The sequence below is a fragment of the Eschrichtius robustus genome, chromosome 3 (assembly GCF_028021215.1).
Source record: "Eschrichtius robustus isolate mEscRob2 chromosome 3, mEscRob2.pri, whole genome shotgun sequence".
Lineage (NCBI taxonomy): Eukaryota > Metazoa > Chordata > Mammalia > Artiodactyla > Eschrichtiidae > Eschrichtius > Eschrichtius robustus.
In genome coordinates this window covers 187,087,633-187,098,875 of record NC_090826.1, presented here as the reverse complement: position 1 = coordinate 187,098,875, position 11,243 = coordinate 187,087,633, and the positions used below count along the sequence as shown (strand labels likewise).

The following is an 11,243-nucleotide window of genomic DNA, read 5'->3' as shown; positions in this document are numbered from 1 at the left end:
GAGAAGTAAATGAGATCATATATAGAAAGTGTCCAATACATATTTTGATGTCATTAAAAACCAGTATGGACCGTGTGACTTGGGTTCTTGGGTAAGAAACTCATCTTCCATAATGGAATTTTGGAAAACATATGCAAGTTTCTTCTTTTGTATTTTGTTTTTGACACCAGTTCTTAGTTTAGTCACATACTACTTGACACCCTATAGAAGACCTCCCATGATTTATAATTTAATAGCATTATGTAGTGCTTTGCTTTAATTCTCTTCTTTTTTGTGTATGGCTAATGAAACATGGAACAATAAAAAAGATTGGATTTCATGCTTTGTTACATGCTTCTGATTAGACAGAATTATTTACAAAATATACAAAAAAATGTTAAAGGATGATAACATTACTGGGTTCCTAATAACTCCCACCAGAACCTTTAAAACATACTATTTGCTATTTGTCACTCTTATTCACGTTCCTGTAGAACTTGCTGGCATGTGGAGGAAACGTTGCATTAATGAGTTACTTTGGTCTTTTGAAGCTTATCTAGGAGGCTAATTGAATAGAAATAGATACTCAGTACTTTGTGAGAAATGAACATATTTTTGTGAAAGAAAGGCTGGAATAACATTCACATGTGATATGAATAACAGGTGCTCGGAACTCAGCCCCAAAGATGGGTTAATGAACAATTTAGGTTCCAACCGGGCTGGGGGAAAAGCACAAAAGAAATTACAACCTCAATTTTTAGTAATTATTTTTCCCAATCAAGGCAGTCTAACCACTTCCTTTTGGTGAATGTGGGCATTTAATCACCTTCATTATCCCACCGAACTCAGATACCACCACAGAGCACACTTACAGTGACTCACGTGTACAAGGATACATGTTTATAATGATAAAACATTATTTGCTAACTGATTTCAGAAAGGATTTGTAAATGATTGACAGATAACTAATGACCCCTAGGCATCTTTGCCAAAATCCAGAAGGCATTCGGTAATGTCATCTGAACCCGTATTGCATGAGGATGTTGAAGTTCAGTTAATGAATTACAGTCACTGTAAACTTCCTGAATACACTCTTCCAAGACATTATGACATATCTGTTAGGAATGGATATTCTTGTAAAATCGGATTTCTGGTCAGCACCGTGCATAAGCATATACCAGAAAGGCCCTGTGGGTACGTTTATACTTGGATTTATTAAGAACAAGCACCCGAAATGACTCATCATTCAAATGGACTGATTGCACCAGATATTGGGGAGTTTACAGAGGACTTATAAGAAGAACCAGTTAGTTTTTGCCAAACCATGGCTTACTGGGGCATTTTTGCTGACACCCTTCACTAACAATGCCATTTGTCACTGATTTCATTTAAGACCTGGGCTAGCATTGGCACCGAATAAATCAATCAGTAAATAATCAGCTTCTTTAACAACCCCCAAGCCCCAAATTATATAAGACGATGGGGTGGCAGATCTGGAAAAATAATGACTATGTAAAGATTTCTTTTCATTCTTTTTAATAACTGTGAGAAATGTGGCACCTGGCAGGAAAGATAAGTCACTTTTACACAGTACTATTATGGCCAGGTAAATATTACTCACTTTTTATAGCACTAATAATTAAACAGAGCCTTAGTCAATCTTTCAGCAATTGAAATGTTTAAGACTTTATTCTTCTGTAGGCTTGTGTTGAGTTCCCCACGTTTATCACAATCTGTGATTTGACTTACCGTTCATATCTTTATTTAGAGTAAATGAAATAAACTCAGTGCCATTTTGTTTCCATTTAAGGCCTTTTAAAACATTTAGGCAAATAACTAAATTATCTAAACTGTTTTTAAAAGAGGGATCTGTAGAGCACCCAAAGTGATTTCCCTAGGAGTTATATAGTAATTATTTTCTAAAAAATATAGAGCCACAAAATAGATCTCAGACATGCTTAATTCATGCAACTGAAGGTTATATATTACCTGACATTATCTCGTTGACCACATGAATAAAACACTTTTTCAAGTAATAAGTGTTCCTCTAGAATGGAATATTTTATATGGTTAAATCTTATATGGGGACATATAACTCAATCTTGATTGCATTTCAGTTATTCTAATAGACATTGTTTTATTGTTTTTTTGGCCCTCTCAATCCTTTGTGAAAAAAAAAAAAGTTTAATCAAAAATGATAAAGTAGAATTTAAAAATATCTATTCCTTAAACAGTTTCTCAACACAGCAATCTGTGATTAGTCAAAACATCAATCATCAATCTACTGACTGTAATAAAATAATGGCATAAATGCACATTACATTTTGGGAAAGGAAAGATAAAACCAAAAAAGAAAGGATTAATTGAAAAAAAACTGAAGATACTTAGAAAGGTCATCTTATACTACATGAAACTGAGAAAAACAAAAATGAGTTTCAAAGAGGGAGGCATACTTTCTACCTGTTATTTTTATTTCCATGAAAATAGCAAGTTATACCCTCAAGTATATTTTATTTAGATACTAATGTATTTTAGATTTTTCAAGTTCTTTTGCATTTCCCAGAAAGCCACAGACCGTCCAATTTTTCTATTTTACGCTAATAATTAAGAGAAAAAAGAGTTGATATTACAGGTAAATAAAAAAACTGAAATTGTTGTGAGCTTTCAATTATCTATTCTCTCTTTCATTAACTTCCATTACCACCCAAATTTAAATGTGCTGTTTTTAAATTTAGTGCCATTTTTGGCCTTTATTATGATCTTAAAGCTTTATTCATATTAATTATATAATATTAATATTAGAATATATATGATATTTAGAACAGTTGTTACTAGATATGTGATGTTTGACTACTTTTTCGACCTCTCTTTACCTCTATAGCCTCATGTATCATTTCTCCATTTACTGAGCACATACTATATGCCAGGCACTCTGTGAAGTGCCTTACATATGCTCTATCATTTAGTTCTAAAACTAATTATTATGAATTAAATGATATATATGCCTGGCACACAGCGGTTATTCAATAAATATCAGCTGACAATATTAGTATTGATGGCTGGGAAGATTTACACTAGGGAAATGCAAAGACCTTTAAACATAGAATTGGTAATGCATGATGTCCTTAAATGATGTAAATATATATACATATCAACAAATCATAAGTGCAGATCCAGTTCATCATGTCCCAATGGAACTCATTATCTTTCATTTCAAATGCCATTTTTTTTTTTGGATGAATGACACCACCAAATTGCTAAATCGGAAATTTGGGTATCATTCTAAAAATCTCCCTCTGATTTACTTGCTGTGTCTATTCAGTTACCCAGCTCAGTCCATTCTGTTTCAATAACATCCCTCAATGGCATCCCGTCCTCTGGTCCTGTCATTGCCTTGGCTTCCGACATCCACACTGGACAGCTCACGGGCTTTGAGCCAGAGGGACTCGAGGTCTGGTCTGGGCACATCATTGATTAACATGGTGACCCTTGGTGAATTCTGTGTTGCCTTTAACTCTGTTTTCTCAGTGTGGGTGCAACATGAACCACGACTCCTGAGATGGTGGGAAGGTTAGATGAGAACTCACGGGGCAGGTGTAGCCTGATGACTGATACATACAGGCCCCTCATCATTTCTCCCTTTGATCCTTTCTGTCACCTCCCGAGGGTTCCTTGTCTTTGCTCTGGCTTCCTCTAGGCCTTTTCCCACACTCCTGCTTAACGAATTTTAAAAAATTGAATAATGATTCTGCTGCTTAAAATTCTTCAATGGTTTGCCATACTCTTTTTTTTTTTTTATAAATGTATTTATTTTATTTTATTTATTTTTTGGCTGTGTTGGGTCTTCGTTGTTGCGCAGGGGCTTTCTCTAGTTGCTGCGAGGGGGGGCTACTCATCGTTGAGGTGCGCGGGCTTCTCATTGCGGTGGCATCTCTTGTTGCAGAGCACGGGCTCTAGGTGTGCGGGCTTCAGTAGTTGTGGCTCACGAGCTTTAGAGTGCAGGCTCAATAGTTATGGCACACGGGCTTAGTTGTTCCGCGGCATGTGGGATCTTCGTGGACCAGGGCTCGAACCCATGTCCCCTGCACTGGCAGGTGGATTCTTAACCACTGCACCACCAAGGAAGCCCTGCCATACTCTTTAGGATAAAAAGTTCATACCGTTTAAGTTTATTACACAAGACTCTTTAGGATCTGACCTTTTTTTTTTTAAACTTCTCTATGTTCTCCCCCACTTTCTCATTCATTCTGTACTCTACCTATAAAGAACTACTTGTCAATCCTCAAAACATCATAGTGTTTCATGCCTCTGTCTGTTCAATCATCTCTTCATTTGTTCATTTATCCATCCATCCATCTGCTTCATCAGCTAAAATGTACAAGAGGCTATAATGATGCTGGGGATAAAGAGTCAACCTCGCGAGGTTCGATTTGGTGGAAGGGAGAAAAGAGGAGAATTAATTATCAGAGCTTAGGGTGCTGGGGGTACGCAGGCGTCCCTAATCCATCTTGAGAGAGATGAATGGCAAGCATCCTGGAGGAAGTGGGGCTGGAGGATCCTTGAGGACAAAGCAGAGTGAGCCGAGGGACAAGGGGGTTCCTGAGAGGAAGCAGTTCACACCAGCCATGGAAGCGTGAGGGGCTGTGGAGTGCTCGGGGTCCTAACCCCATTCCACAGGTGCAAAGCCTGGCCTGTGTTTAAGATATGTCCTTGGAGCGTGGAAACATGCAAACAGAGAGAACGGCCAACAGTTGGGGATGGCTGAATAAATGATACTATCTCCACTTCACTGGCTACAATGCAGCCATTGAAAAACAAAGCTAAGCAGAGCCTTCACTGGATGGCTTGGAGGGATTCCTGTGAAGTATTTATTGCTGCATGGGCAAAGCAAGGTAATCGTGTGAGTGGGAGAACCAAGCAAAAGAGAAGAAAAGATGATAGAGGTGTATGATCACATTTATGCATTTAGGTAAAAATCTGTGTACATGTAGATATGTATACAAATAAAATAAAGAGATTAAAGCAACTTAGAAAATGCAGTCAAGTATAAAGGGAAGATATATAAATCACCTGTAATCCTGACGTCTTGCGATCTTAAAGCTCTGAAATATTTTCTTCTAATCTTTTCCTATGTATTTAAGGATTTAAATACAGACAAATCTGGTATCATATTGTATATATTGTTTTATGTTCTGCCCTTTAAAAAAATTGTTTATAACAACTCTTGCTTAATACATATTACAACATTTATTTAATTTTATTTATTTATTTTTTCCAGCATGTGGGATCATAGTTCCCCAACCAGGGATCGAACACGTGCCCCCTGCATTGAGAGCATGGAGTCTTAACCACTGGACCACCAGGGAAGTCCCTATATTCTCCCCTTTTAAACATCTACGTTATATGATCAATATTTTTCCATCCCATTATATTTTTTCTAAATCATGATTTTTAATTTCTGGCTGCTGTTCCTTTAGATCGCTCTTTTGTAATTTATCGTTCTCTTGTTGTTGGACATCCAGTGTTCATTCATTAATTTTCCTGATTTAAATAACCTTGGCCTTGTCACTTATTAGCTGTGTGACCATGGACGGCTTACTTAATCTTTTTGTACCTCAGTAAAATGGAAATAGTAATAGTATAGAGTTGTTATAAAGAGCAAAATGGGGACTTCCCTGGTGGTGCAGTGGTTAAGACTCTGCACTTCTAATGCAGGGGGCCCGGGATCGATCCCTGGTCAGGAAGCTAGATCCTGCATGCATGCTGCAACTACGAGTCCACATGCCACAACTAAGGAGCCTGCCTGCTGCAACTGAGGAGCCTGGCACAACCAAATAAATATTTTTTTAAAAAAAGTAAAATGACTTAAAATGTACTTCCTTGTAAGTGAGGCTGGCACAAAGAAAGTACTCAATAAACACTCTTTGTTTTTTCATTTGTCTGCTTTTGTTTTCTTTTCTTTTTTCTTTTTTAAAAGCTCTCTCTTTGGAAGCTGTCTGAAGCAGCATGTGAAAATTTCTTCTCTTCTAGACTGAAGATGACAATGCCTCCCTCAGACCACTGTTTGAATATTAAACAAAATGTTCCAAGTGGTTAATGTGATACCTGACACGCCACAGACCCTTAGTCCACTTTCCCTGGGTGTTTTCAAGTCTCCAGTCTCTGTAAAATGTTCTTCCTCTGTGCTCAGATGGCGCCCAGCATATACTCTATTATATATTATATGCTATGTTATTATCTATATTATATCTTATATACAGGACTTATGTCTCTGTACTGTGTTGGCCTATTTTCTCTTTTGTTTGTGAAGACGTGAGTCCTTTGTTTGTCTGTCCCCACCTCCCGACACAAGGATTATACGCTGTGGGCACTCAGTGAATGTTTGGGGAAGGAAGAGTATCGAGAAAGAAGATCTAAGGTGAACGTTATTTGAGAGAACAGGAAAGAAAAAGACAAAAGAAAAATGATCATGGGAGACTTCCCTGGTGGTGCAGTGGTTAAGAATCTGCCTGCCAACGCAGGAGACACGGGTTCGAGCCCTGGTCCAGGAAGATCCCACATGCCGTGGAGCAACTAAGCCCCATGTGCCACAACTACTGAGCCTGCACTCTAGAGCCCGTGAGCCACAACTACTGAAGCCCGCATGCCTAGAGCCCGTGCTTCACAACAAGAGAAGCCACCACAATGAGAAGCCCGCGCACCGCAACGAAGAGTAGCCCCCTCTCGCCGCAACTAGAGAAAGCCCGCGTCCAGCAACAAAGACCCAATGCAGCCATAAATAAATAATAAATAAATTAATTAATTAATTTAAAAAAATGGTCATGGGAAGTGAGATTAAATGTTAGGGAAATGGAGAAGGTGAAAAAAGGGAAGATAGTGTGAAGATATAGTGAGGGTCTTGGTAGTGTGAACTGGGGCTGACCACTTGGGGAAAGAATCAGAGTGAGGAAACTCTGGCTAGTAGGGTGCAGGGTTGGCTACAGTACACAATTAACCGCTAACTTTTGGGTCCCTGCTGTGTGGCAGGCACGGGGCTAAGTTCTAGTACAGGTTGTCTCATTGACTCATTTCAAGCACCCTGGGGACTTCCCTGGTGATCCAGTGGGTAAGACTCTGAACTCCCAATGCAGGGGGCCCAGGTTCGATCCCTGGTCAGGGAACTAGATCCCGCCTGCATGCTACACTAAGAAGTCCGCATGCCACAACTAAAGATCCCGCACGCCGCAATTAAGACCTGGCACAGCCAAAGTAAATAAATAATTTTTTAAAGAGCACCCTGTATTAGGTAAATGATTTTAATTCCTCCATGAGGGAAATATCTCCCAGAACTATTTTCAGAATGAGGAAACTGGGAATTCCCTGGTGGTCCAGTGGTTAGGACTCTGTGCTTTCACTGCCGAGGGCCTGGGTTCAGTCCCTGGTCGGGGAACTAAGATCCATAAGCTGCATGGCACAGCAAAAAATAAATTAAAAATGAATGAGAAAACTGCCCAAATGTCCGTCAAAAGATGAATGGATACAGCAAATGTGGTACATATATACAATGGAATATTGCTCAGCCATAACAAAGAATGAAATAATGCCATTTGCAGCAACGTGGATGCAACTAGAGTTGTCATACTGAGTGAAGTGAGCCAGAAAGAGAAAGACAAATATCATATGGTGTCACTTAAATGTGGAATCTAAAAAAAAAGATACAAATGAACTTATTTACAAAACAGAAAGAGACTCACAGATATAGAAAACAAACTTATGGTTACCAAAGGGGAAAGGGGAGAGAGGGATAAATTAGGAGTTTGGGATTGACATATCCACACTACTATATATAAAATAGAGAACCAACAAGGACCTACTGTATAGCACAGGGAACTCTACTCAGTATCTTGTAATAACCTATGAAGAAAAAGAATGTGGAAAAGAACATATGTATATCTGAATCACTGTGCTATACACTTGACGCTAACACCACATTGTAAATACTTCAATGGAAGAAAAAAGAATGAGGAAACTGGAGATTTGTGAAGCTAAATTATTTGCCCAGAGTCAACCAGCTAAGGAACGGAGGTGCGATTCGCAGGTCTGTCTGGTCCCAGGGCCTGGGCATTCACTGCTCTGCTTTCTCCAATCCTTTACGGAGCTCGGACCAGACCTGGCTTCAGTGCTTCTCCAGTAAGGTCAAGTGTGTCCCATCAGTCACCATGGTAAATTACACAGCCAGCCTGGCTCTCAGTATTCTTCTCCGTTAATAGTTTGGCATATGGTCGTTGACATTCTTATGGTGCTCCCCGGTGATCCGTGAAGAGACAGAGCCTGTAGTAGGAAACCAAACGAAGAAGGTCAGGATGTCCCCCGAGAGATGGCAGAAAGAGCCTGGTCTCAGTGGACCAAGTGAAAGGTACACTGTGGTCATGTCCCTCTTCATCCATAGCCGTGCGGCTTGGCCTGCCTGGCTTCTGAGTCATCAATGAAAAGACAAGAAAATTGAGGACGACGTGTAGACACAGGACAGGAGGCGGTATTTTTCTGTACTTAGTGGTGGAGGGGTAGCACAACGTTGGTTCAACAGACAGGGAGACATTCATAGCAAAACCAAAACCGATTTTATTTTCGAACAGGGATATGAACATGGAAACCTTCAACACTTGAGAAACTAAAGGCTAACACCTGAGAATATATTTTTTAAAATCCCAAACATGTAAGCTTCAAGAAAGCCAAAGCTAAGATGCCAGAAATGAAAAAATCACTTAAAAAAAATAAAAGAGCAGAGCTTTTAGGCTGAGGGCACCAGGCTTTCTAGCTGCATTTCAGTCCGTTTTGATAGGGTAATTGCAGCAGAACCAGAAATAACTACACATTCTTCCTGGCCCTGATACTGCATCTCTTAGTTCTGAATTCTGAGTTGGACATACAATTTTTAGGGGCTTATCAGAGCTGGCAGTGCTCCCATTTCTGATATGATTGGAGTTTAGATTCTTGCAAAGAGGCTACCGAACTGGAGGAAAATTTGAGGAATGTTTTCCCCTTTATTTAGTTCATCAGAAATAAAGACACTTTTACGTTCTCCCAAATTTAGTCTCAGTAACGGGTTACCACGGTTGGTTTGGGTTGCCTGACGCTAATCACTGAGATTTGGGGTGTCAATGAGAGCGAATGATTTGAACAATTAACATTGATTTTCTTTTCATAATAATGACTAAGTTCCATACTTCGTAATGTGGGATGGATGCCAGGTTTTACTTCCAATTTGACTGTCTTATAAACTTGAGGCGTTTGATGAATATTTTAAAGTGATTTTGGTCTGCACCATGGATAAAGGCCACACTTCTGTAGTCTGTACGGCCCCAAGTATTTTTTAAAAATAATTTTTATTGGAGTATGGTTGGTTTACAATGTTGTGTTAGTTTCAGGTGTACAACAAAGTGAACCAGTTATACATATACATATATCCACTCTTTTTTAGATTCTTTTCCCATATAGGTCATTACAGAGTATTGAGTAGAGTTCTCTGTACTATACAGTAGGTCCTTGTTGGTTATCTGTTTTATTTATATATATCGTAGTGTGTATATCTCAATCCCGATCTCCCAATTTATCCCTCCCCCACCAAATATTTTTCATACAAAGTTTATTGAGGGGATGTTAAACATCATCTTTTATGTAAGTAAAAGGATAGGCCATTCTTACAATTAAAACAATAGATGAAAATATATCCTGGATCCATCATTAAGCAGCTCATATCTCTCCCCCAATCCCTCTCCTTCTCACTCTCTTTCTCCAGGTCTATCTCTAGGTTATTTTATTTTATTTTATTTTTTATTTTTAAAAAGTATTTTTCATTTACCTTTGCATTAGCACTTAAAATACACATTTCTATTTCAAAATGCCATTTAAAAATTATTCTAATATAACAGCAGCAAAATATAATTCTGCAATTACAAAAGAGCTAAACGGGGATCTACAGTTAAGTTATTCTCATGTTTACAACTATGATTCTGAAATAGATACTATTTCAAAGCAGCTGTTACCAGCTCTTTAGGTTTGGTTTAAAAACACAGACATAGTTGCCGGGAGGTTTATAATGTTGTATTCTGTGCACTGTTCTGAAAGCGTTCTTCAAGAGCCAACCAGCCCTTAAAAACAGTACTCAGTCCACAAGGCAGTCAGAAAGAGTTAAATTAACTGGGGTAAATAGGATTCCTACATTACATCAAAAGCATATGATATTCTGCAGCAACTGGGAGCATTTTCAGGTTTGGCATGTTGTCCTCTTTACAACTTATTTTATCAGAAGAGTTTAAGAAGGTGGACATTGTACCACTATCAGGTGCATTTAAAAGTGACATGTTTTTGTGCTAACCTGACTCCCCTGAATGATCTAGCAAGTGAACTAGTCACCAGTAACTTGGTCACCAGGCAAATCAAGCCTGCAAGAAAGGGAGCCAATATTCAAATTACCATGTTATTGTTCGACCCACAGAATTTATTTTCAACATAAACATATAACCTCAATATGAGATGTCTAACTAAAGCAAGCACCACCAACAAGACCAAGACAGCCTCTCCTCTTCTAAGGTTTAGGTTTTGCCCAGAATTCTTGATACGTGGAGGAGCCCATACCAAGAGCCATTGCTCCCACAACAAAGCCTTGGGCTGCCACGTGCATGTGGATCAGGTGAACATTTTAGTATTGCCCCAGCTCTTCCATTTATATAATCCATATGCAACGATTGCTGCAAAACCTGCCGTTCCAGTGGGGACAAATGGTGCCTCTCTAGCTTTTCGGATAAGTTTAGATCCCTGATCTTCATCATATGACGAAAGAGAAACATCTGTGTCACTTGACATAGTGATTGAAGAATCTTCAGACAATGACAAGATGTCGCAGGCTCCAACTGGCTTCTCTCTAGATTATCTTAAAAAGGCACTGCTTTCCCCTCGGTTTAGTGAAGCTGCAAGTAACAGAAAGCCCAGCCTGAACTGCTTCAACAATAAGGAAAATATCGTCTCTCTCCCATCATAAGAGAGTCAGCGATGGGGCCACTCCAGGGCTGGGTCACTCATGGCTCGGTGATGTCACCAGGGCCCTGGTTCTCTCTGTCTCTACCGTTGCCAACATGATGCCCTCTCCTCTGGCAGCTTCATGGTTGCCAGGGGGCTGCAGCCGTCCCAGGAATCACACTGGACAAAGAAACAAGGTCCAGTGCATTAGATGAGGGTGTCCTGTTTTCTAGCTTTCCATCAGGAAAGAAATCCTCCCAGTAACA

General features: G+C 39.3%; 1 pseudogene; it reads right to left on the bottom strand.

Moving 5' to 3' along the window:
- Nucleotides 1-10,546: 10,546 nt before the first annotated feature.
- Nucleotides 10,547-10,824, bottom strand: LOC137761660 (HIG1 domain family member 1A, mitochondrial pseudogene; annotated as a pseudogene).
- Nucleotides 10,825-11,243: the final 419 nt, after the last annotated feature.